Source organism: Panthera onca, chromosome A3 (assembly GCF_046562875.1).
Source record: "Panthera onca isolate mPanOnc1 chromosome A3, mPanOnc1 haplotype 2, whole genome shotgun sequence".
NCBI classification, from domain to species: domain Eukaryota; kingdom Metazoa; phylum Chordata; class Mammalia; order Carnivora; family Felidae; genus Panthera; species Panthera onca.
In genome coordinates, this window is record NC_138341.1 from 62,396,826 (window position 1) to 62,423,678 (window position 26,853).

At 41.5% G+C, this 26,853-nt stretch overlaps 1 long non-coding RNA gene across 2 annotated transcripts in view; it reads left to right on the top strand.

Moving 5' to 3' along the window:
- The window catches only part of LOC132661103 (uncharacterized), a 105,779-nt gene that overhangs the window by 23,610 nt on the left and 55,316 nt on the right, over positions 1-26,853 (top strand). The gene's annotated exons all lie outside the window — the stretch shown is intronic.

The following is a 26,853-nucleotide window of genomic DNA, read 5'->3' on the forward strand; positions in this document are numbered from 1 at the left end:
AAAAAACATACATAAATAGTGCTTCCAGGCTGAATATGTTAAATAATTCAACAGTTAAGTCATAAGCGTTCTTAAACTTAAGTATAAAAATGCCCTTGACAATATTTCACAGCCGTGCATTTCTTTAAAATATTTAGCATTCTCATTAAAGAGAATGACTTTAGTTTATATATTAGTTACACTCCTGCTTGTTAATATGAAGGAATTTAGGAGCAAAAAGCATTCTTATGTGTATAAGCAAAAGGCAATTTACATACAAAGTTAGACAACAATTCACTTTTTATTTATTTCTGGATCATGAGCATCTACATATAGCTATACAGCATTTAAACAAATTTGTTCCTTAATGTGCAATATTAATATTCTCTGCCCCAAAGTGCCATTTGCTAATGCCATTGTGAAGACAGGTTCCTTCAAAGCTACACGGAAGTCCCTGCTTTAGAAAGACTTAATGAACCTTACATTTTTTGGAATACTGCACAGTGTAATGCCTATTACATATTCATTGCTAAAATGGAAGATTTCCTTTAACTCTGAGCTTCCTGGTCTAGTTCTCTGTAAAACATTGTCAAAAGTCACCAGAGACTCTCGTGGAAGATTGTGACTCTTGATAGCAGGATGTAATGGGGAGGTTTAGAGTGGAGAAGCCAGGAGTCTATCGCCCCACAGGGAGACGTTCTGACAGACAAATGGATGGATAATACAATTTTTGACATAATGGGATGAAAAAGTTTATGCCAGAAAGAACTGAATTAAAGTTATTACTTTAAAAGAAAGTCTGAAGTTTGAAATCATCAGAATTTCCAATGTGTGCTTCATTGTACTGCTGAGATGCAGAAGAGATTTTAAAACAGAGATGCTGTCAGCAGATTTACAGAGTGACTAACAAGGCCACCGTAAAATTTTAGTTACCTCTTTGGAAACATCCACAATAATAACCACAGTGTTTCCTTTTTTCTCTCACATTTTTAATAAAGGAAATGCAACACTGTCCTTTTATGTTCCTACTTTCTCATTACGGAAAGCAGAGCGGTAATTTTCTGAGGTTCAGGATACAGTTCAGGGGGATGGAAGAATGGAAGGTGCCACGTTGCAGACTCTTGCGTTTGTTGAAATGTGGTTCCTAATGTAATGGCAGGCTTGGAAATCAGCAATAGCAACTGGACAGCAGGCCTCCCTTGATGTGTTGAGGACTGATTTGGAAGGGTTACCAACCCCCTCTCCTTTAGATCTACCTTGTGGGTCTCTGAGGTGCCAGCACCAAAACCCAGCATCAGATACAGCCACCCCCTTTATATATTCCACCTCATCGACTCAGTCTGGATGCTTGGAAACATAATGCTATCTTCATTCTCCTGACATTCTCCATTTTATTTCAGACCTTTAAAAAAATCACAGAATCTCAAAATTTGTTTCCATTACACTCTATCTTGTTCACGTTTAAATCAGTTCATACTGTCATTTCACCAAGCACAATACTTTGCACCTGCCCCTATTACTTCTTTTGTTACTTTGTATGGATTTTATTTATTTAGTGTCTGTCCTCCTTTGTGGATGATTCCATGAGGGTCACACTGTGTCTTTTTGTCCTGATGTCTCGGTGCCTATTAGGCTGGGACTAGGAGACATGCACTCTCAGGGTCATGCAAGCGAGTGCCTCTTTTACACCCTGGGTACCTCATTTGCCTTGCCCTACTCTTGGCCCTGGTGCTAGAACAATGCCTCACATGTAACAAGAGCTCAATAAATACCTGGCAAAGGTCAAAATGCCCCACTAGATGAGTAAAATTTAAAATATATTCTCTATTGTTGGAATAGATATCCTAATAAAATTATTTTCTTGCCTTTAACATTAAAACATTTTTTTATTGTCTTAGAGAGAGAGAGAGAGAGAGAGAGAGAGAGAGAGAGAGCGCATGTGAATGAGCTGGGGAGAGGGGCAGAGGGAGAGAGAGAATCTTAAGCAGGCTCCATGCTCAGGTGGAGCTGGACGTGGGGCTCAACTCCACAACCCTGGGATCATGACCTGTGCCGAAATCAAGAGTTGAACTCTCAGCCACCTGAGCCCCCCATGTGCCCCTGCCCTTAACATTTTTGAAGGTAGACCATTATTACTATGTTGTATTTACCAGAGATAGTTTTCACATAGTTACATAGGAAAAGAGAACCTCAAGACTTAGAAGTTATTTCTCAAGCAGTGCACAGCATTGGCTACTCCTGGGACTCAGTTGGTAAGACTCTTATAATACAAAGCCTATTTTTAATTAATGCTAAATAATGGTTTAAAGAATAATATAATTCATGAAAATTAAATATCTGGAATTATGGACATCAAAAGAAAACAGTAAAGGATAAGTAAAGGAGGGAAAAAAGGACATAAAATAAAAACAAAAAATAGAGGGAAGAAAGAAACCTCTGGTGTCTTGCATGAATTCACCACCCGCCTACTGAATTCACGAGTTGGCTTATGTGTATCAAAAGATAATCCAATGGCATATATGTTAGTGAAAGATATTCTGACAGTTCAGTGACTAGAAAGTACTATTGTAGATTCCCAGTGCCTACCATTAATGAGGAAGGGGAGAAAAATGTAGACCCTGGGAAACTAACACTATTTAAAATAATATGTAACAAAAAATGTTAGTGTGCTGACATTTTTTTCTGACATTACTCTTCCAAGGGAAAAAAAAAAACACTCAACATGCACTTTGGAGAACTAAACTATAGTTTTTCAACTTTAGATCACCTGTCAACTTTAATTCTTGGGCCTTAGAGGGATATCAGTTTATTTTAAAACAGTGATGTTTCAGAAGAAAAAATTATATTAGAGTGAGAAACACCCTGCTTAGAAATAAGGTGATGATGATGATGACGATAAGCATCCAAAGCATTCCCGTGGTGTTTTATAAAATGCATTCTCCAATGTTTCCCCATTTAATTCTTTAGGAATCCTGTGGCATGCAGGTATGGGAACATTCAGTATATCAAAAAGGAAACTGAGGTTCACAGAAACCCAGCAGCTTAACTGAGGTCATCTGGTGAGTGCATGTGGACAACCACTCAGTTCTCAACCACATGGAAATAACATGTTCTCATTGGATTTTCAAGCAGTCATGTGCTACCAATGAAAAGCATAATAACCCACAAAAGTCAGACCCAGAGTGGCCCCTTAATGTATTTGGATACTAGGTTCAGGATGTAGACATTATGTTGTCAACATACAGAGCCATATAGGAATTGGTTCCTTGGTACTTCTTTACTTTGGTAATCCTGACAAGTTTAAATTTTGTCTGAAAGGGGAATTTGGGATGTCCTGAAAGTGGTAAAGTATCACCTTGTTTAGAAATAGTACTGTTGGGGGGCGCCTGGGTGGCTCAGTCGGTTGAGCGTCTGGCTTCGGCTCAGGTCATGATCTCATGGTTTGTGAGTTCGAGCCCCGCATCGGGCTCTGTGCTGACTGCTCAGAGCCTGGAGCCTGTTTCAGATTCTCTCTTTCTCTCTCTGTTCCTCCCCTGCTCGTGCTCTGTCTCTCTCTCAAAAATAAATAAACATTAAAAAAAAATTAAAAAAAAAAAAAGAAATAGTACTGTTGGGGCACCTGGGTGGCTCAGTCAGTTAAGTGTCTGACTTTGGTTCAGCTCACGATCTTGTAGTTTGTGAGTTCGAGCCCCCAATTGGGTTCTGTGCTGACAGCTCAGAGCCTGGAGCCTGCTTTGGATTCTGTGTTTCCCTCTTTCTCTGCCCTTCCCCCACTCGCACACACACACACACACACACACACACACACACACACACACTCTCTCTCTCTCTCTCAAAAATAAATAAACTTTAAAAAATTTATAGACCAAAAAAAAGAAAAAAGAAATAGTACTGCTTCAGATGACAAGCAACATCTGAGTGTTTGGTTCCAGGACTCTCACTAAAATGAAGTCTGCTATATTACAGTAGGCTGCTTACAAGAGACACACACTGAGAAACCATGCCAAGAGAGGCACCAGAGTGATCCAGCTCCATAAAAAGAAAGTGAATCCAAGTAAGATTCACTCTGGAGAACCAAATTTGCAAAGTAGCACCAGTGTCAAGGTGGCTGTGCCTTGTAGCAAATTTCATGTAAAACCTCTTCCACCCTTCTAACTATTTGGAAGCATAAGTCTCCTTCCATGGTAACTTCCACATTCACAATTCTTTTTCATTCTTGGTAGGTTTTAATTATTTCATTTATCATATTGGGAATTTTACTCTGATATTACATGATGATGTGTGGTTGAGAAGAGTGCCTGGGGGCACCTGGGTGGCTCAGTTGGTTAAGCATCCAACTTCAGCTCAGGTCATGATCTCACAGTTCGTGAGTTCAAGCCCTGCGTCGGGTTCTGCACTGCCAGCTCAGAGCCTGGAGTCTTCTTTGGAATCTGCGTCTCTCAGATTCTGCGTCTTCCTCTCTCTCTGCCCCCATCCCTCAAAAATAAATAAACATTGAAAAAGAAATAGAACTACCCTACGACCCAACAATTGCACTACTAGGTATTTATACAAAGGGTACAAAATGCTGATTTGAGGGGGCACATGCACCCCAATGTTTATAGCAGCCCAATAAATAACAGCCAATTATGGAACGAGCCCAAATGTCCATCAACTGATGAATGATAAAAGATGTGGTATATATACACAAGGGAATATTTACTTTTAAGAATATGAGTATAGAGGTGCCTGGGTGGCTCAGTCGGTTAAGTATCCAACTTCAGCTCAGGTCATGATCTTGCAGTTTGTGAGTTTGAGCCCCATGTCAGACTCTGTACAGACAGCTCAGAGCCTGGAGCCTGCTTGGGATTCTGTGTCTCCCTCACTCTCTGCCCCTCCCCCATTTGGATTCTGTCTCTCTCTGTCTCTCTCTCTCAAAAATAAATAAACATTAAAAAAATTAAAAAAGAAGAGTGCCTAGGATTAAACTGACTTCGTGAGGACTTTGTGAATACCATAAAAACCTCCCTGAGTAGCCTCAGTGGGGAAACTGAGTCTTCTTCCTCAATCCCTGGAAACGACCGTGGGGCAAGTGCCCATTTTCTCTCTGGGTGCATCAATCCTGGTCTATAGCATGGGGCAGGGCAGAAATTATTCATAGGAAATAGTGATATCTTGGGGCGCCTGGGTGGCTCAGTCGGTAAAGCGGCCGACTTCAGCTCAGGTCATGATCTCGCGGTCTGTGAGTTCGAGTCCCGCGTCAGGCTCTGTGCTGACAGCTCAGAGCCCGGGGCCTGTTTCAGATTCTGTGTCTCCCTCTCTCTCTGACCCTCCCCCATTCATTCTCTGTCTCTCTCTGTCTCAAAAATAAATAAATGTTAAAAAAAAATTAAAAAAAAAAAAGAAATAGTGATATCTAGATGCCAGCTGGGCCTGCCGTGGTGTGACTATGAGATGTTCACTCACCTTCCCTGTGCCTACCTTTCTGCCCGTGAAGTAGAAATATAGGAACTGCTGGCTCTCCAAGATACTGGCCATTCTACTGTTCTGACCCTCCCACCCTCCATACTACCTGAGGTATTTTTATTTGTAGCACTTCTGACACCAAATGTGTATGTGGGGAGTTCCACATCAATAGCAAATTATCCAAATCTTCTGCACCAGTTGGATGTCCAACAATTCAGTTGAGTTCTCATACAATCTGTGATTAGCACGGACCCCACAGGTTGTCCTCACTCCCGACCTTCTGACACCAATCCCAAATCCCATTACTTCTGACCAACTGGCTATAAATTCAGAAATTCCCATGACCCACTTGCCTCTCTCAGGTTCAGGAATTCCCTAGAATGACTCATGGAACTCAGGAAGGTGCTTTGCTTCCTATTCCTGGCTTATTATAAAGATACAGGAATAGCCAGCTGGAAGAGATGCATAGGGCAAAGTATGGGGGGCAAGCTTCGTGGAGCTTCATTCTACAAGTGTGCAATTCTCCTGGCACCTCGGTGTCTTCAACAACCCATAAGCTCTCCAGATTCTACCATTTAGGGATTTTATGTAGGTTCCATCTCATAGGCATGACTGGTCAAGTCACTGGCCATTCATGATTGACTCAACCTTTAGCTTCTCTCTCATCCCCAGAGGTCAGGGGGTAGGGCTGAAGGACCTGTCTTTCTCATGATCATCCCTCATCCTGAATCTATCTGGAGGTCTCACCAAGAATCATTTCACTGGCATATAAAAGACACATTGTAACTCCAGAGATCTCAAGGGTTTTAGGAGCTCTGTGCAAGGCACAAGGAACCACCTAAAACAAAAACAAATATTTACTTTTTATTATACCACACAGTCCATTGAAGAAATTTTCTTCCCAGGAGTCTGAGAGTTTTCACCCTCTATTCTATGACATGTATTGTTATTTTTTAAAAGTGTATTTATTTATTGAGAGAGAGAGGGAGACCACACATGTGTGAGTGAGCAGGGGAGGGGCAGAGAGAGAATCCCAAGCAGTCTCCCAGCTCTGTGCTGTCAACCCAGAGTCCAATGCAGGGCTTGATACCACGAACTGTGAGAGTATGACCTGAGCTGAAATCAAGAATTGGACATTTAACCACCTGAGCCACCCAGGAGCTCCTGTGACCTGTATTTTTATAATGCCTTTTCGTTCAGCTAAACATCTGAGCCCTCTTACTGAGAGTCCTGTGTGGTACAGCACTGCCTGTCTCCTGTCCCCTTTGTTGGAGGGAGGACCACGGGGTGCCCTTCTCTAGTCCATGATTCACGGCCTTCAGTCTTCCCCAGTCTCTTAGAACTGGCTTTCAAAGGGCTAGTGCATCCCAGCTGGAGATGTGAAAGAGAGCATAAATAAAGGGAGTCATCTCTACTGTCATTACCAGAGGCATTGTCATCTTCACACAGTTGATAGCCAGTGCCACTCAGCTTGGCACTATCGAAAAAGTTTTTAAAAAGCCACAGCTTCTGCCTTCTAGGGGCACACACCTGGAAATAGCATACCTGACATATATAGGGGCAATGCAGAGACAACAGTAATTGTATACACATCAGATAATTAACCACACTTACTAAATAGGTAAAAAGAATAGCTCAGATGATGAGACATGGGCCAGAACCCTGGATCAGGGGTGGGGTGGGCGGTGGGGACAGCGCTATGTGACTAAAGGAAACAAATTACTGAACCCCTCTGGGATTTTGTGAAATGACAGCGATGATAACCCCATCTCAGATATAGGGAGAGAGCATTAGTAAATGTGGCTGGGAAGTCCCCAATAAAATGGAGGACATTATGGCATGGTGGGCAGAGTACTGAGCATTCGTGCCCAGGCACTGTACTGGGCATGAATATGGCAGGTGAGTTTGGAGAAGGGCACATCCATAGGTACTACCATGAAACAGACTTGGGGCAGTCTAGGGTAGGGGATACCCAAAGTCCTCTGTGCTCTGATCACCTGTCCCTGTCCTCCTTGTCCTCCCTGGCTTCTAACTACACTCATGCCCCCACTTCCTGGCAGTTTCTCTCCCCTTGATTTCTGTAACAGGGCACTATCATGATTTTCCTAGGTCTCTTTTGAACATTGATTTTATAAGCAGCTTTTACAAATGTTGACATATATTCTTTGTCATTATAATATGTAAATGGCTGAATAATAGTCTATCATGTGGATACATCGTAAGTTACTGAAGCATTCCTGTATATTTCGATTGATTCTGTTCTCACTCTTATGATTATTCCCTCAACCGGTGAACAGATTAGTGAGTATGCATGTTCCTTAAAATGTCCTCTGCTGTGCAGAGGCCTGCACCTGTTTACCTGGCCTCCAGGCATACGCAAGAACCATTCCAGCACCTCTCCAACTTCTATTTATGTCATTTGTCAGTGATTCTTGCTCCCACTTTTTTACGTCATTCCTCAAAATTTTAACCTCTGTCGTTTTTACTGTAATTCACCTCTAAACAGACTCTCAAGACCTCAAAAACACCTCAGCTGACTGCTCTAGAACAGATACCTTCCTGTCTCTGAACTCTCATTATCCAACCATCCAACCATCCAACCATCAACTATCCACCCACCTACCCACCCATCACTTACGGGGCCCTCTACATATTCTATTTATGCACTTATTTTTTAGAGAAACAGTGATGAAGACATGGCTTCTGTCCATAATAAATTGGTTAGTGTAGATGAGGAAGAAGATAGATGAATACCTGATTGAGTACAATGTATACAAAATAGATGGATATTCCTAATTGGGGTACCCATCCTGATGTGGGAAAGGGGTGGATGTTAGGGACAGTTTCTCTAGAGCAGGTGGCATCCATGCTGAGTTCTGAAGGATGCCTAAGTGTTAGCCAGGTTAAGAAGGATAAAGCAGAGTGTCTTAGAGAAGTAGCAAGACAAAAGGAAAGAAAGAGAAGAAGGCATATTTGGGGAATTGGAAGCAGATCAGTAAGCTATACTGTGGTGTGTGTGTGTATGTGTGTGCACACCTTATGCACATATGTGAAAAGCCAGTTTAACTTCGAAAAGGACAAGACCATGGAATTTCTTGCTCATCACACTAAAGTTTAAATTTCCTCTGAGGATAGTGGAAAGCCATTGAAGGATTTCTGGTTTAATTTTTTTAAACGTTTATTTTTTGAGAGACAGAGACAGAGCATGAGTGGGGGAGGGGCAGAGAGAGAGGGAGACACAGAATCTGAAGCAGGCTCCAGGCTCTGAGCTGTCAGCACAGAGCCTGACGTGGGGCTTGAACTCACAAACCGTGAGATCATGACCCGAGCTGAAGTCAGACGCTTAACCCAACTAAGCCACCCAGGCGGCCCCCATGGAAGGATTTTAAATGGGAAAGTAGTATGGCCAAATTTGTTTTTGACGAAGACTGCTTTTCCTGCAGCTTGGAGAATGAACTGCAGCTGGGCAGGACAGAGACAGAGAATCTATGTACATGATGGAAGAGGTGATGAAGACTTGAGCTCAGGGACAGTGAGGATGTAGAAAAGGAGGGAAATAGAAAAGCTATTAAGGAGGTAGAATTGACAGAAGAATTCTGTCAGGGAAGGTAGGGAGGGGATTCGTGAAGGATGAACAGGAGGCATTGACAACTCCCAGGTGTTTGAGTAACTCACCTTTTGTAGAGCTTCAGTATAGATTGGACCACCTGATAGCACCCAAGGAGAGTTGATCAACCATGAGATGAGAGGAACGTCAAGGACAAAACCCTAAAGATCACTAATATTTACATGGCAGTTCTTCCTCATGAAGGATGCTGGATTCACAGCATCCTTTAGCTGTAAAGGAAGTAAAAGCTTCCATATTCAACTCAGGACTCTTGAACAGTACATACAACTGCAGTGCTCTAGCATTAACTAATACTTGAGCAATTGCTAAAATTCTTGACATTTGTATGTGCCAGTAATGGTGTACAGTAGGTTTTATTATTCTTTTGTTAATGTTAATTAGAGAGGCTAAGATACTTTCCCATTCGTGTAGCTAGTAAGTGAAGGAATCATAGTCTCACCCAGGCCTGTCTGATATCAAAGTCTAGCTCCTTCGACTGCACCACTGCCTTTGTCTGGCCCCTCAACATTACTGCTCTGATCCATTATGCTAGTCCTATCAGTAATGCTCCTCTGCTTTATTTCCATCAGTTCACACTCCAGACTTCCTCTAGGAAGCCACGTCATTACCCCAAAGCCGTTCTCCTGACTCACTTTATCCTCCATTTTGCATCTCCCCCAGTACTTTTTAAAACTATCATTTGCATTCTGTTCTTTCTGGTTTAGATTTTGGAGCAATTCAGCCAGAATATATTGAATGCCAACTGTGTGCCAGATATGACAATGAGTACTTTCTAATATGTCACACTGTGACTGAGATCTTGTAGATGTATGCTGTTCCTTGATGAGGTAAATCCAATGTTGGGATTGGAACTTGGGTCTACCAGACTCCAAAATCTGTGCTTAGTGGGAGAGGGCGAGAAAGGAAGGAAAGAAAGGAGGAAAAGAGAGAAACAAGAAAACAGATAGAAATGTAAAATAAACATTTAATACAGGCAGTCCATTTTGGAGACAGAGATCTGGACTGGCCATGGTTCTCAAGAAGGCTGTTGGCAAACACAGTCCAGGTGGGCTTGTAGAGGCTCACATTTTCTTTCACTGGCTCGAGACAGAAAATGTGCCTCGTGAATGTGACTTGTTCTAGAGCATAATGCAGACCTTAAAAAAAATCTTGGGAAGAGAAGTATCATGGAAGATAAAATCCATGTAACCGATGGGTAGCCAACCTTTCTCAGAGGCACTACAATTGAGGCGTCATTGATGTGTCACACACAGTGGAACGTCTGACGATAGCAAATGAGCTGGGAAACCTAACAGGCACTGGGCTCTCCTATACAAATATATAAAGGTATCAAAGTTAACAATTTATATAATAATGCAAAATAAGATAATGTCAGATGTGGGGCCTGATTTACTCCAGTGTCCTAGCTTTGGGGGGCTGTTAGGATCTCTCTTGCACTGTTAGATTAACATGATTGTTCCCTTTTACATAACTAACTGTTCTACACTTTCTTTCCCTGACATTCAGTTTCTCAGTGAAACAAGCAGCATCCAGTTTCCCCTTGTCTGTGCATATAGCAAAGCCACTCACGAAGCCATGCTTAGCAACAATCTTTTGCAAAGGGCCAGATGATAAATATTTTAGGCTTTTAAAGACCACGTAGTCTCTGTTGCAACTCCTCAGTCCAGCCATCGTAGTGTGAAGACAGCCGCAGATAAAACGTAATGAGTGTGTCTGTGTTCCAATAAAACTTTATTTATGGGAACTGAAATTTGAATGTCATAAAACTTACATGTGTCAATAAATTGAATTCTTTTGATTTTTCAACCCATTTAAAAATATAAAAACTATTCTTAGCTTGTGGCTGTCTGAAGACAGGCAGTGGGCTGGATTTGGCCTGTAGCCCATAGTGTGCTGACCCCTGCACTACAGCATGGAAATCTTAGAGTGGTTAGATTCCCCTGTGTTCATAGGATAGCCTTCCAGAAGGAAGTGGTTAGCTAACTCTGTTAGGGCCTCTGAGCTTCAACTATTAATTGATATTATTTCTTAATTCTCAGCTATATTTTAAGGTATGAACCTAAGGAATTTTAAAGTCATTATGTGGGTGAGGGACTGTTAAAAATAAATCCTTCAGGTTTAGAAGTGGTAGAGAGGGAATAGAAGGTGTTAGCAACTCCAGGAGTTTTCAGGCAGATGGTTCAGAGAGCATTGAGGCTGGCCGCAAGTTGCCTCTAAAGGTCATCGGTACAACTTTGTGTCTTCTCTTTATGTACTTTATGTCTCTCATAAAATAAAGTGAAAGCAGTTTAATTTAACAGTCTAATTAGCGATGAATTTTTCATTTTATATTTCTGACTATGCAATACAGGGGTCTGGATTTGACTAGGGCCAGGAAGGGATTGTGTATATTAAATCGGGCCTTTCCGACAGCAGGCCAAATCGAAATGGTCTGTGTCTGTTTGGTTGCCAAAGAACTGTTGGGCATGGGGAGATGTCACTGTGCATTTTCTCCAAATAACAGGCCCAGGTATTGGGGTACTCTTTGAGCCTCACTTTCAACTGATATGCACTTCTTTCCTTATACTGTATGTGGTCAAGAGAAGGAATACTGTTTTGTAGGCAGTACCCAGGCATGGAGGGGGCCAAGTTTATGGGTCTCCACAAACATTTGTTCTTCTTTGTAGCAGTGTTCCCAGTGGGCTAAATGTGAGCTCTCTTTCTTCTTTTTCTTTTTTGTTCTCTCACTTTTGAAACTAAAAAAAACCCACAAAAAAACAAAACACAAAACCCACAAAACCTTGCCCAACAGATCTTGAAATTCAACACCTTGGGATTAATTTCTTTTTTTAATTGGTTTTACACCTCTAAGCCAAAGCGTGAGGGGCTGGGGCAAAGACGAAGCCTTGAGAAAAGACCTGATCTTGAAACTTGGCCAGGAGTTGAGAGAGCCCTCACTCTCAGGAGATCAGTAAGACTCCATGCGCCCTCATTTGAAAAGGCAAAGGACGGACCAGAGACTATGGGACTCTGGTTGAGTCATGCTTTTTCCTGTATAAGCCAGAGAAGTGGCTACTTTTAAATTTGACTTTGTGATTTAATCTCTATAAAATCATTTAATCCTCTTCCTCCGCTGCAAGTGATCAGCCCCAAAACAGCAACAAATATCCCCACAGACAGAATATTCACTTGAGAACATATAGCTTTTCAAAGCTGAAAATAGGATTTTTTTATGAACAATCCCATCAAAATACAGATTAAGTCCCTAACCCATCCAAAAAAAAAAAAAATCCTTAAAATGTCCATAATTCCATTCATGCTGTAACAAATCTGTCCATTTGGGGGGATCTCTAATTTATTTAAAGAATAAGATGCCTGTAATTTCCGGAGCTGTATTTTGTAAGGCAGCTGTAATAGACACATATCTTGTAACATTTTGGGAAAGATAGAAAAACAAAAACAAAAACGTGTCTCCTTAGGAAAACAATTTGTTTTCCAATGATGTACATTCAACTTTGGTTTTGAGGTACTTCTCACTCCAAAATGCAGTCCTTTCTAGATCCACAGTGCAGGAGGGCATGAGCGGAGTTCTGCCTTCACTGGCCCTGCCTCCAGCATCTGGGTTTTGGGAGAAGAGAGCTTTCAGCCTGCAGGTCCGAGGCATCCCAGTTCACGTGTTCTATAAGTGCCCTGAGTTCTGCTGCTGCTCCTGCTTGAAGGTGAGCTTGTTCAGCTCACTAGGGCCAACTGCACCCCAGGGGCCCAGAGCCAGTCAGAGATGAACACAGAAGAACCAATTTGGTAACTACTCTGCCTCCTGGTGCCCTCCGGTGCTGGAATCAACTAGGCCAGGGGGGATATTGTCCCAAATATGGGTGGACAGGTAGGCAGAGACAGGGAAGTGGTCCTGAAGGTGAGGTGAGGGGTGTGGGTGGGGTGCAGTGCAGGGGAAAGATCTTTCCTTCCAGATGAAATCACTTGGATCTGTAAATGGCAGAAAGGAAGTCTTGAGATGGCTTTACCCACTCTGGCTGATTCATTTGATTAAGTATGGGTGAAGCGTTAGCTGTGTTTTTTTGGGGGGCATATATCCATAGTACCAGGCACCTCCTATAAATAAGCCTAGTTTACCATAGCTTTTCCTTTGTTTCTGGACTCCTGTGGTTCAAAAACTGCAAGACTTAGGGACTAATATCAAGGGGAGGATGTTTTCAGAGAGAGACAGAAGGAGAGGGAGATTGAGACATTGAAGGGGTTGCATCCTTGTGTCTCCTTTGGGTTGGGGTGAATGGGCCGTGTTGCAGCCAAAAGAGAAACAAAGGATGGCACAGAGAAAGTGAGTTCACTGAGAGACTAACCCTTGTTTACTCAGGGAAGGTAAAGAACAAGCACAAAAAGGAGTGTAAGGGACCACTGGCACCTGTTATCGGTCATTAACAAACGACCATGTACTGCTAATCTGTGATCATAAAAAGGCCATCTGCTAATGCTCAAAGGTCATTAAGATGCCAGCCGTGTTTACTGTGTTCTCATTGGTGGGGCCAGTCATTTCTAAGAAAAAAGGAGCTTAAATGGTTATTGTGGTGGTGCCTGCTAATGCCGGTCTAGTTATGGGTCTGTCAGTGTTTCCATTATAAACCCGCACTCTCATCTGATTTAGAATACAACCACAAAAATAACAGGTTAACGGAGTATGCATGTGTGTGTACATGTACGTACTTTTTATTTTCACAGAGGGGGAAACTTGAAGTGCACCAGCTTGCCTCTATTCACGTTCACAGATATTCATTAGAAAAGAAAGGTGATTTCTTCATTTCAGGTCTTCTTTTATTTAACCTGACTGATGGGCCTGTTTCATAGAAGAGCCTTCCCACAGTGCCTAAAAACTGTTTTCCTTGATAAAATAAACATCTTTCCAAAGAAGAATCCCAACTTGATGGGAGACCTTGGCCCTTCCATGCTGCTGAGAGAATTGGATTATGTGTGGATTGACCAAAGATTGGATTACAGTGTTGGGAATGTACCTTAGAAAGGGCATGTACTGAATTAAAGCTTGCCTCCCCTTTTGCCTGCTTCTCTTGCCCCCAGAAATTATCAGATAGGTTTCCCAATTGATTTTGTTTCTCTAACCCTTCAAATGGATTTATGCATGTACTTCTCTCTAAAGAGGAGAATAGAAATTATTTTTTCTTTGCTTTTTCAAGATAACAGTTAACTCATAGGAACCTATTAGAGTGATAGACCATGTTAAGTGTTCAAAGATGTTAATAATATAATCGTGGTAATCTAGAGCTAAATAATTTCATTATTATATATGTACACACTTATAAATGTGAGAAATATGTCTAGAGCGCTGAGGAACTCTTCTTATATATTTTCTTGTCTCCTCTTCTAGGATTCTCCTGGAAAGGGAAAGATAGAAATAAAGCTCAGTGTGTAAACTAATTGACCAAAGGACTCACAAACAAGTTACATAATTTTAAAATTCTATCCCCAATCTGTTCATTGTGGCTGTTAAGGAAGGTGGCTCTTATCAGTGGGTGGCCTGGCAGACCATATGTTCCACTACCTGGCCACAGCAGGTGGGAAAGACAGAACCCACTTCTAAAATATGAATTTTAGCAATACTCTGTGTGCATGCACATGTGCATATTTGGGGGTAAAACAAGCAAGCATGGTCAGACCTTCAAGGTTATATCAGTGTAGACCTGTGTGCCTAAGTGTGATTTTCAAAAACGCGGGCAGTTGGGGATTTTGTTTGGTTTTGTTTTTTGTTTGGGGTGGGGGGGGGAGGTTGTCTTCTGAGATTCTTTAGTGATAGAGGCCAAGACTGTTGTTCAGATTTTTTCTCCTTAATTTCTGATAGCACCGTTTCTCATCATATCCTTGCCTTTCATCTCTGCCAATTAACTAAGTAGCCAGAGCCTTGTTTTGAAAGTTCTGAGTAGTTAGTAAGCTCTTTTTTTTTTTTCCCTGAGCCAAGCCAACGTGTCCTCTGGAGGCCTCTGAATGAGGGGTCTGTCCACTGCCCCCACCCCTGTCTGCCTGTTAGTGCAGGCCTGGGCTTAATCTTTTGCTTTCAACGAGTTGCAAGGGGGGTGGGAGTTATAGAGCAGGGGGTGGGGTGGTGACCGCAGGTGGCTGAAGAAAGAGGTCTTGTTCTCATGATGCTAAATGGCTGGTTAGCACTGCTTTTACTGTGAAATTCAGCTTCTGTCACTTCGTGGTTAATTGCTTTATTATTCTCAGATCCAGATTGGACCTGATTTAGTTCTGTCAGGAGCCATGACTCTTCCTGGCATTTGGCCAGGATCCTTTCGATCCTTTGATCTGAGGTTTTATAATCACATTACCGTTCAGATTGCGGCAGGAGGCATGGGGCTTTTGCTGCCTCTTTCTACTCAGAAGTGCACAGGTTTGCTCAGTAGGGGGATGGAGTGTGACTTTGACATGGGCAGGGGATTGACGATCGGGGTCTTATCCCTAACTCAGTTTCTCCTTCCTGGTATTAGGCTTTATGGGTTTAATTTGCTTTCCTCTTTTTGTTCAGCCCAAAACAGCAATGGTAGTAGGCATGGACTTGCCTCTTTGGTGGGTTGATTTTCTGCCATCTCAAAGTTGAACCCTGGGTGAGGTTTTGCCCTCTTCTTTTGCCAAAGCTTTTCTGCATCAGCTGGCTGTCCTTAATGTGAAATAAGTCAACAGGTAGTTCAAATGACCTCCCCCCTAATTGTAAGCAGAGCCTGGCTGGCCCGCATCAATTGTTCTGGGATACAGACGCCAGGCGGAAAACATCGAGTAGCCCACGGGCTGCATTGTTAGTGTGCCTGGTGCGGGTGAGGAGCAGAAGCAGCTATGGCCTGGGCTTTTTAATAGGCAGGGCTGTAAATGTCGGCCAGGCCTAAGTCACAGATGCACCACAGAGCTCTTTCAAGCCCTTATTCCAATGCTCCACTTGTAACTATTTTTAACCTTATTAAAAAGGAGCGAAATGCTTCAGCTTCACAAGCGCATACTAGAGTCTTGCAGTAAATTTCTTTGGTTTATAACTCCACCTTTGATTCAGAAGGCCAGCGGGCATGAGAACTTGGATAAACATAAATCTCCAGATCTGCTCCAGGGAACCATATGCAGTTAGGGATGTGCTAGAGACCGGCCCTGGGGCTCCAGCTGGAGCAGAGGGGAAGCAGAGGCTCCCCTCTTTGGATTTTCAGGCAGCTCAATCTTCAATTCAATCTTGCAAAGACAGAATTTGTGGCATTTGTGTAATAGAAACACAGACAAAAGTCAGAAGCATGCACCCAGGCAGGTGATGTCTGATAAATTGAGCTGCACGTGACCGGCTTCCCAGCACAAGGTCAACGGGCCCGTGGAAGCCAACTGCTGGTGTAGGAGGCAGAAGTGGGGCTGGCATTACAGGACCAAGGGATTTTTGTCTCTTTTTTTCACTTGTCACATGGCAGCTCCTCTTCTATCAGTGGCAGGAGCTAAAATCTCATTTAGAATTTCTTCTAAGCTTTCTAGTTTGGAAAGTCCTTGCTAACTTTTGAAATAAGGACTTTTGGGGGCTGGGCATAATCTTGGTCCGAGGTTCGTGCAGGGGTCTCTTTGTCGTGGTTCAAAACAGAGACTCTTGGCTGCTATACTTCTCTGAGTTTGGGTGCCCACTATGTGAAGAAGCCCAAATGGTACTACATTTTAGACTGTCAACGGGGAGGCCTGAGAAGAGCTGACATGATAACAGAAGTTTCTGGTTTAAAACTTTAGCAGTCGTTGTGAGGTGTGTGTTATGTGTACTGTGTAAGAATCAAAGGAGCATTGCCTAGGACAAGGAAGACAAGATTTCTGTCCTCCAAGAGCTTGTCATTTTATTAGAGATGCCACATCTAGTTATTGAGCCATATGGGAAGTACATGACTAGAGAGTTAACACCACTGGAGGTCAGAAAAGAAAGTATTTATGGTGCCAAGACAGGTCAAGACAGGCTGATGAGAGCAAGGGCACTTGATTCTCAGATACGGTTAAGTGTCGACTGTAGTGAACATCTAGCATTTTAACTGTTGGTGATTACTTCTCTCCATTCACTTTCTGGCGACAAAATTCTTGTCACTGTGGGAAAAATCCATTCTGTGTGGTTGATTCAGCTGGGCTGCCCCACGATGGTGTCGTGCATGTGACTGAGGCCTGGCTCATCAGAATATCTCACTGCTTTGGCTATGTTGATTGGTTCCAGCATGGACACCTGACTCGATCTGGCCAGTTGTACTCCTGAAACTCTCTTGACAGCTGTAGGGAAGACTCATTCTTTCCATTGGGTTTGCCAGGCTGGAAATGTGTGGGAGAGGGGCTGCTAACAGCTCTTCTTACATGGTGTGGAGAAGAGGCAGTTTGAGCTGAACAGAGATAAGCAGAGCTGAGAGATGGCAAGGGAGACAGACATCTTTTGGTGACATCATTTGAAGTTCTGTAGCTAGCTGTGTCTGAAGCCAGTTATGTGGGCCAGTCGTCTCTTTTATCTCTGCTAGTTTGAGGCAGGTCCTATAAGGTATAATTGGGAGAATGTGACTAATATGGTGGGGAGGTGACAGTGAAGGAAATGCTTCAAGGAGGTAGTATACTTGTTTCTGTGTTAGTGCTGATGGCTCATAAAGAGCGTTAAGTAACTTTACCCAAAACAGAGCAACAACAACAGAATGTGTCACCCTGGCCGACTCCTTTCTCTTCAAGATAGGCTACATGGCAGTGTATAGGATCAAGGCAAGATGAAATGTTTATTGGTAATGGGCCCAAAAAATCCATTTTTAGAAATATATTTATCACAGTGAGCTGCCACTCAGACCTCCCCAATTTTCTTTAGAAACCTCATTATCACCATATATTCTGCCAAGAACACACTTTGAAACATGATACTTTGACCAGCACTTTCAGTTCAATATTTATTGAACTCTGTGAGTCAGGTACTATGCTAGGTTTGGGGGATGCACTGAGGAACAAGATAGACATAGTCTCTGTTCTCAAAGAACTTGTGAACTCAAAAAATAGTGTAAACTGGTATTATTTAATGAGAATAGAGTTTTCTGATGGCTTTATATTTATTAAACATTGAATGTCTAAGATCTCTCTCAAGACTTTGTTTGTCTGGGCCTCGGGACACAACTGTCTCACAGTTCCCTAACTCCTTCTTATAGTTTGTTCATCTGTGCCTTATGTCATAATCCCCTGGTCTTGATTTATTTAAGTGTTAAACTCCTGAAAGTTTGGGCCATTCCTATCAACTTGCTTTATACAATGCCAATTAAAGGGTTTTGCTCAAATTAAAAGAAAAAACTAAAAAGAAGAAAAAAGAATACTGTGCCAATTCCAGCTGAATTGAGTATAATATCTTTGTGTCCCTTCCATAGCATCCTCCCCACTTACTTTCTTGGCCTGGGATATCACGAATTGTAGCATTGATAGGTATACTTTTATGCTTCTCGGTAGTGATATACTCATGGTAGCAAAATAAGTTAGCCCAAGGGCCACAAATAATGGACATTTTAGATGCTGGTATGCCTCTCACCTTGTTTGTAAGGGTAAGTGAATTAGACTTAGGTCCAAAACTGGCTCTATCACTTAGTAGTTATAGTTCTTGGATAACATTGCTTAATGACTCTGACCTTCGATTCCTCAATGATAAAATTAGGCTAATAATAGTATCTATTTGGATATGAGGAGTAAGTGAAATAAATGCATGAAAAATGCTTAGCAAAATGCCAGTGTATAAAATATGCAAAGGATGCTAATATTAGTGCGTGAATGTATGATGAAAAATAAGATCCTTACTGTCTCGAGGTGCTTACCATCTCCTCAAGGTACCTACCTATAAATTACAAACATGACAAATACCACTTTTATCAAGTGATCAAACTAACATCATTACTAACATTTATGATTTAGTAGTAATTGGCCAAATCTAAATCATGTGCCTCCTGATATGATGCACTGAAAAGGACACAATACCATATTTATGATATTCTTGCCAAAAATACACAACCTGAATTTAATCATGCAGAAGCATTAGGCAAACCCAAGTTGAGAGACATTAAAAAAAATAACTGACCTGTACTTTTCAAAACTATCAAGGTCATGAAAGACAACAGACAGATTGAGGAACTGTCTAAATGCAGTGTGTGATCTAGGATGGAATACTGGACCAGAAAGAAAAACAGGGGACTTTAATAGGATATTTGGCAATGTTTGAATATAATCTTTAGATTTGATGATAACATTGTTTCAGTGCTAATTCCTGATTTGGGTAATTGCTTAATGGTTATGTAAGATGTCAATAGTTGAGGAATCTAAGTGAAGGGTATGTATAAATTCCTGTCAATTTTATAACATTTGGGAATCTGAAATTATTTCAAAAGGAAAAAAGAAATGCATGTAGTAGGCATTCAATAAATCACGTTGTAACTGAGGGAATCTTCCTGAATCTGGGCCAGCCATTTAGATGAGGTTGGCAGCTTTGAATGCTGCGTCTGTGCATACCTCTGCTGGAAGGTCTGGTAACTCTGTGAGGGTATTATACATTTGCAAGGACATTCCTGGGCTGGTTTCTATCTGATCCACTCCCTATGGTATGTCCTCCTTCTCCACAGGTCCTTTGAGAAAGAAGTATGAGACAAGCAGGAAGTTATTATCTGACAGTTTTTAGAAATTGAGCTCCTCCTTTGAGGTCAGTGTGATTGTCCAGTTGATACAGATCTACTGAGAGCTCTCTGCATTGTTCAACCGTTAATTTTGCTCTGGAATCTACCATCATCCTTTCACCTGTTGGGCCTTTCCTGTTAATCATTGGGAACAGGAAGAATAATTATGGACTTCTAAAAAAGGGTTAAGTGTCCAAATCTGACATTCACATTATCAATGTAGTACATGCAATAGAAGAAAACTTGGAAAAGTTGACTAAGGCTACCAAAGGGGCATAATACGAGACTATGCAGAGTTCTAGAAGGAGACTTTGTTCCAGAAAAGCCAAACCAGAGAGAGGTTTTGAGATCTATAAAATGCAAAAGATCACGGAATGTAAATACGTATTCTTCACCGTACACGACAGAGATATATGTCGAAACGTAGAGGGACCAGTTCTTGGAAAATAACAGGAGAAGTCATCACACAATATAAACAAAACCCATCAGGTAATGAGTCTTCCAGTGATGAGGTTCTTGAAGGGTTTGCATTAACTTGTAGGAGATAGATCTGAGAGACAAGTGAAACCATGGAAGTTGCCAGACAGACACACAGGCACATCCTTCACCTAAGCCTCCTTTCTTTCTGTCCATGTTACAATCACATATCAAACTGTGTAATTTTCCTCTTCTTAATTTTGTTCATTCGTTCATAGCCCTTTGAGCATGGGCTGCTCTGTCCGAGTGAATCAGTGGTGATGATCTCATAGGAATGTTGTGAGGTTAACAAATACAAATTGTAATGTGCACTGCAGATATAAAGTGCCATAAAAATGCTAATGAATGATAATGTGCGTCCACTGGTTAGCGGGCCAGTGCAACAGGCCAAGGATAACAGAAAAAGAGACTGCCTTTTGAACACACAAAGTGCAATCCTATTCATCTGGCCTCACGCCTGCCACCATGGGAGGCTCTGGCTCGGGTCTCATTATTCACCCAAACAACTTCCTTTCCTTCTCTGTCTGGGTCTGCAAGCTGCTTTCTGAGCAAAGAAAGATTCCCTGAAACCTTTTGGCGCCATCAACAACAGCAGCAGCAAGAAAAGTTTGGCTTGAAAAATTCATTCATGGGAATGAAAAAATACAATGGAAATCTATCATTATGGATGTTTGGGAAAGAGGGAGAAAAAAGACCTGGGCTTTGTTTTGCATTTTGGTAAGAAATGATATATAGCTACATAGTAAAAACAGTTTTATTAAAAACATCTTCTCACCCTGTATTCAAAATTCGAATCGTGCCCTCTTATCATCCAGTCACTTTAGAATGAAAGTTGGAAATGCTGATACTGTGGAACTAGCCCTTGGTATTCTATCTCATAGCTGATATATTTGTCTAATACTTTGGTTTTTGAAGGCCCATTACTCAGGACCAGTGTGCAGGGCACTTCATTTTAATCCTTTCTGCTTACTGAAAACAGGAATGCTAGGAAGAACTTGTAGATAAGATTACATTCCGTCTTCTGTGTGTCCCTAGGTGGTGGGCTATAAGCCAGATAGCAAAGCAAATGGAGTTGTCATCACCCTAAGAAAAGGGTTCTGACCTCAGATTTGTGGGACTTTTGTTTAAGGAAATCCTGCTAAGGGTTCTCTGTTGGTTAGAACATTCCTTCTTGTAGAGTGGAAATTTTTAATAGCCCAACAAGTGTCCAGATATTCATAATGGGGAGTTCAGGGGCTTTGAGAACCTTAGTTTAGCAATAGAACAGGTGTAGAATTTCATTATGTCTATTCTGCCCGAATAAAAGGAACCTCTTTTTCCACTGAAGCAGCATATCTAGGACCAGTCAGGAGGCTTGGGCTATCCTGTGTTGGGAAATGTAAGGGGAATTGTGACGTTCTCACTCCATGGTGCCATCTGGGCTCCATGAATGGTTCAAGAGAGGGTGGCTGAGTGACCCAGATTAAACTAATACTTTGGTTTACACAAAGCCATCCAGCAATTATACACATGCTTGACAGTGTTATCATCATTATTTACTTTGCTATAAGCTAGATTTATAGCATTTGTAATACTAAGCATAAGAAACATTAATAGCTTTACTAATTATATCACTACTTTACCGATATACATAGTGATAAAAATGCCAAGTAAAGTGAACTAGTAAAACATTTTTAAGAGGATTTTAAAATCAGTTACTGATTGACGATGTCTTTGGTGAGTCTTGGGGTTTGAATGGAGAGGACAGCCTTCTTTGTAGATTTAATCTTGCCTTCCTGCCTATTCATAATAAATTGAAAGTCATTCTGCCTTAACCCGACTATAATCAACTGAACCATGTATTTAATATGGAGCCAACAAAATGTACTTTGTTTTGGATCAGAGCTAAATGAAAATCCAAGCGTAGAGAAGGAGAGAGGGAGAGAGAAGGAGAAAGAGGGAGGGTGAGAGGGAGAGAGGAAACAATCATAAATGAAGTGGGGGGAATAAAGAGAACCGAGTAACTAACATCGTGCGTCTCCCCATTCTGGTTATTGATCTTGCTCTGTGTTCTCCAGAAAACACCTTGTTATAAATGAGGATATTGAGTGAAGAAAAAGAGTTAATAAATCCACTGCCTTTGCCACAACTGCTAATGGAAATCCATGAGCAGTTTCAGTGCTGGACAAGTAAAAAGACCAAACTCAGAGTGGAGGGCATAGTGGACAAGAATGGGTGGGCAGCGTGTCTGGTCTGTGAGTTGAAATGGTGGGCAACATTTTTTGTGGATTGCAGCGCACAATTCCTGAGGTCCTGAGTGTTGACCTATATAACAGGTCAGCAGCAAGGCTGCCTACTCTGTCCTATAACAGGAGATACCTGCTTTTGTAAATGAAGTTTAACTGGAACACAGCCATACCCTTTCATTTAAGTGTTGTCCATGGCTGCTTTTGTGGTACAGCCCAGAGTTGAGTAGTTGCAACAGAGGTCTTATGGCCCACAAAGCTGAAAATATTTACTATCTGACCATTTTTTTATTTTTTTATTAAAAAAATTTTTTTAACGTTTATTTATTTTTTGAGAGACAGACATAGAGCATGAGCAGGGGAGGGGCAAAGAGAGAGGGAGTCACAGAATTTGAAGCAAGCTCCAGGCTTTGAGCTGTCAGCACAGAGCTCAATGGGGGGCTCGAACCCACGAACCATGAGGTCATGACCTGAGCCGAAGTCAGACGCTTAACCGACTGAGCCCCCAGGCACCCTATTATCTGACCATTTATTTAAAAAAGGATTACTCTAAAAAGTTGCCCATTTTTGTTATTATTTTTCACTAGGATTCAATATATGCCTTCTTCAGAAATTTTCACTGCCTACCCGAATGCTATCTGAGCATCAGGAGACTGGGATGGGGGTGGGCACGGTGGGTGTGTAGAAGAAGGCCTGTTTGTACAAAACAAGAAGTGTGACCCTTCAAAAAAAGACCTCGGTTGCATTAGATAATCCTGATTTTAAATGTCTAATCTTAAAGCTATAACTCAGGGATAAAAGAGTGTGAGTATTTTTATTTGTGGTTTGTGGTGGGTCTTATTGCATTTCTCCGTCTTCTTAAAGCTGGCTGGGAGGTTCATAGTAGGGAATAAGTCACCTAAGCCAACTTGAATGAATTCTCCACTACCACCTCCCTGAAGAAAATTCCTAACATGGAAAATTCATTTCAGCAAAAGAGGTCTCTATTTTTGAAATGTTTTGACCTGATTTAGAGGCTAGATATAAATAAAAAGGACAGAACTGTTTACTCGCTAAACGTATGATAAAATATTTGAGAGCTCACCCATACTGGATGCAATCTAACAATATTTGCAAAGTAGACATTGTATTTCTGTTGCTTTCATTTCTCTGTGAACAATTCTTGGATTTTCCATCACACTTGATCTCATTGTTGCCTGTGTAGAATTCAACACCCTATAAAGTTCAGCTGAAATTCAACCACTTTCATGACTGGTTCTCAACTAATTCACAGTGGAAAACTCACAGGCTTTGCAATCAGATTAATCTGAGTTCACATCCTGGCTCATCCATGGCTGAGGGGCCGCAAGCAAGTTACTCCTAGCCTCTGAGGTTCCAGTTCCTCATTTGTAAGTAGGTTACAAACTCAAATCTCAGAACTGTTATGAAAATTAAATAGGATGATGCACATAAAGAGCTTGGAGGATGATAGACTTTCAGTGAGTTATGATATTATTTTCTTGGGTGCAAGCCTTCTGCTTTGACTAACAGCAATTGCCTGCACCCGTTAAGTGACACTTTCTGTATACTGTTTCACATTTTTAGTTTCTTTTCATAAACGTACTCCCCCTCCCCAATTGAATTTTGTGCTTTTAGGAGTGGGCACCACGTCTGTGTATCTGCTCAAGTGTATTGCAAAATAATAGGTATTTAATAAATTTCTGGATTGATTATGGGTCTTTGCTTTGTTGGGTGGATAAGGAGAAACCAGAGCAAAGAGACTGCATATTTGCAAGCTCACTAGATTGTCCCAGAGACTGTGTGAGGGAGTGGAGGGCCCTGCCTCGCCCCAGTGTGATAAAATATCCAGATGTCTATATTTGCAAAATGGGAGAGATGGAGTAGAGCTACTTTTGAAATGCATGGTCCTGCTCAGAGGGCCTCAATCTGTTTTTTTTTTTCTCTGCCCGCAGCCCCATGAAAACATTGCTTTCCCGTACAACACTGAGATTAGCCTATCAGTGAGGCTAGCTTACTTAACAAATTAATTATGCCTTCAGTAGGGAAGATAGCCCTACAATTAACTTTTACAAATTTATCATCTTTAGATTACTGTTCTCACCTGAGAATGTGTCAATATTGCAGTAGGCATTTTTTGAAACATAATTTAAATGTAATAAAATTGATCCTTTTTAGGTGTATGTTCTATGAATTTTGAGAAACTTATGCAATGTGTAACCTTCACTACAATGAAGTGAGAATATTTCCATTATTCCACAAAGTTTTCTCATGCCTCTTTGTAGCCAATTTACCTCCTCTGATTCACCAGCCCCTGGAAGCCTCTGATCTGATTACTGATCTTATAATTTTGTCCTTTCGAGAACGCCATATAAATAGAATCACACAGTATGTGTCCCTTCCAGCCTGGCTCATGTCACCTAGCAAAATACTTTTGCATTTCATCCATATTGTTTCTTATCATTCCTTTTTATTATCGAGTATTCCAGTGTGAATGCACCATGATATATTTGTCCATTCACCACATTATGGACATTTGGGTGGTGTCCAGCTTTTAGTGCCTATAAATGAAAGTGCTCTAAATATTTGTGCACAAGGTTTCAGTGTGTTCATGTATGAAGAAATGGGTGTGGGATTCCCTTGAGTGAGGAACTGCTGGGTCATATGGTAAGTATATTTTTAACTTTATAAAAACCTGTCAAATTATACTCCAGAGTGGTTTTACTATTTTGCATTCCTAAGCAGAAATATGTAAAAGTTCCAGTGGCTCCATATCTTTGTCAGGATTTTGTACTGTCATTTTTTTTTTTAATTGGATCAATTCTAATAGCTGGGTAGTGGTATCTCACAGTTTTAATTTACATTTTCCTAATGGCGAATGACGTTGACCAACTTTTCGTGTGTTTCTTTTCAATGAATGTATCGCCTTTGGTGAAGTGTCCCAACCTTTTGCCTATTTTCTTTTCTCCTTTTTGGAGGGGAGAGAGTTGTTTGTGTTTGCAACAGGAGTTTTTAATTATACCATATTTTTGCTAGTCAACACATAATATTTCATAACATGATACTACAGGGAGTCAGTCCACTGTCATCTTGGAATATTCCTTTCATTACCTTGTATTATAGGTAAAATTTATTATAGAAACATATTAGCTGAAAGTCCAGAGTGAGCAAACTACCATGGTTTCTTTCAGCATCATGGTGACATAGCCCTCTGTCCATTCTCTCTCCTCATCTACGCCCCCCTTCTTGTTGGTGGGGCTCACACCAAATATCCTTTTGCCCAGGGCCTTTGACCTAGGGCTCATTTTACCTGGAAAAGTCTCCCCCAAACTTTGCATGGCTTTTATGTGTCTCCTTCTTTCACTTTGTTCAGGTCAAATGTTACCTTCTTCGGTAGGCTTTCCCTGACCAGACTATGTAAAATACATCTGCTTCCTCCACATCCTCCTACTTTAATACTTCTTTGTACCGTTTGTCACTACCTGGTATGCTATGCTATGTGTTATTTATTTGTTTACTTACTTTCTCTCTCCTCCCACGGAACTGTAAGTTCCATGAAGGAAGGAACGTGGCCTGTTTTGTTTCTCTGCTAGATTCTAGAGCCAGAATAGTGCCAACGATATAGCAGGTATTCAATAAATTGTAGGAAGAATTAATAAGTCTTAAGGAGAAAGGTGAGAGAAATGCTAATTAGCTGAATTTTTAGACAGGCCTGCACATCATACCAGACCTGGCCTGCTCCCAGCACTTAAGAGTTTATTAAGCTATTTCACATTTGACCCAGGTGAACTCCTAAACTAAGCTTCCTTGGCCTAAACCTGTATAACATCTCCAAGTAGATGTGATGGTCCTTTAAAAGACAGGCCTAAGATGGCAGCAAATAGAAGTAGCAGTGACTGCCTTTGTTTGAGGCCCGCTGCCTGATCTTTCTTTGTCTCTGGCTGGTTTATTCATGCAGCAAAGCAGAAACAAACTTCACGAGTCTGAGGATTCTCTCTCAGGTACGCTCTGTGAGTGGGCTTGGATTCTTCTGTTCTGGATTGCTCCAGACTTATTTTCTCTCTCTTGTGCTTTCTCATGTTGCATATGCAGACACGGCATTTAATTCTTCACTTTCCCTGGCTTCCCTCTGAGTAGACTGGGGGAGTCCTGGGGAAGGGTGGTGCCCCATGATGCAACGGATGGGCTAGCCTTGAGTTGGAGGTCTCCAGGGTTAGGACCTTTAAGAAGTTCCTCCTCTTTCATGAGACTGAGATCACAGTGGAGTCAAGGGTGGGTTCTCCATCCTTTCCATACTCTGTGCTCCTGCTCGTAAATAGTTTTCCATACCTGGTTCAAATCCACACACTTTCCTGAATTGGGATGTGATAGAACACGCTCTGGGTTGGGACTAATGGGAAAGGATAGAGAAGTTCCTAGGACAAATGATCAGTTA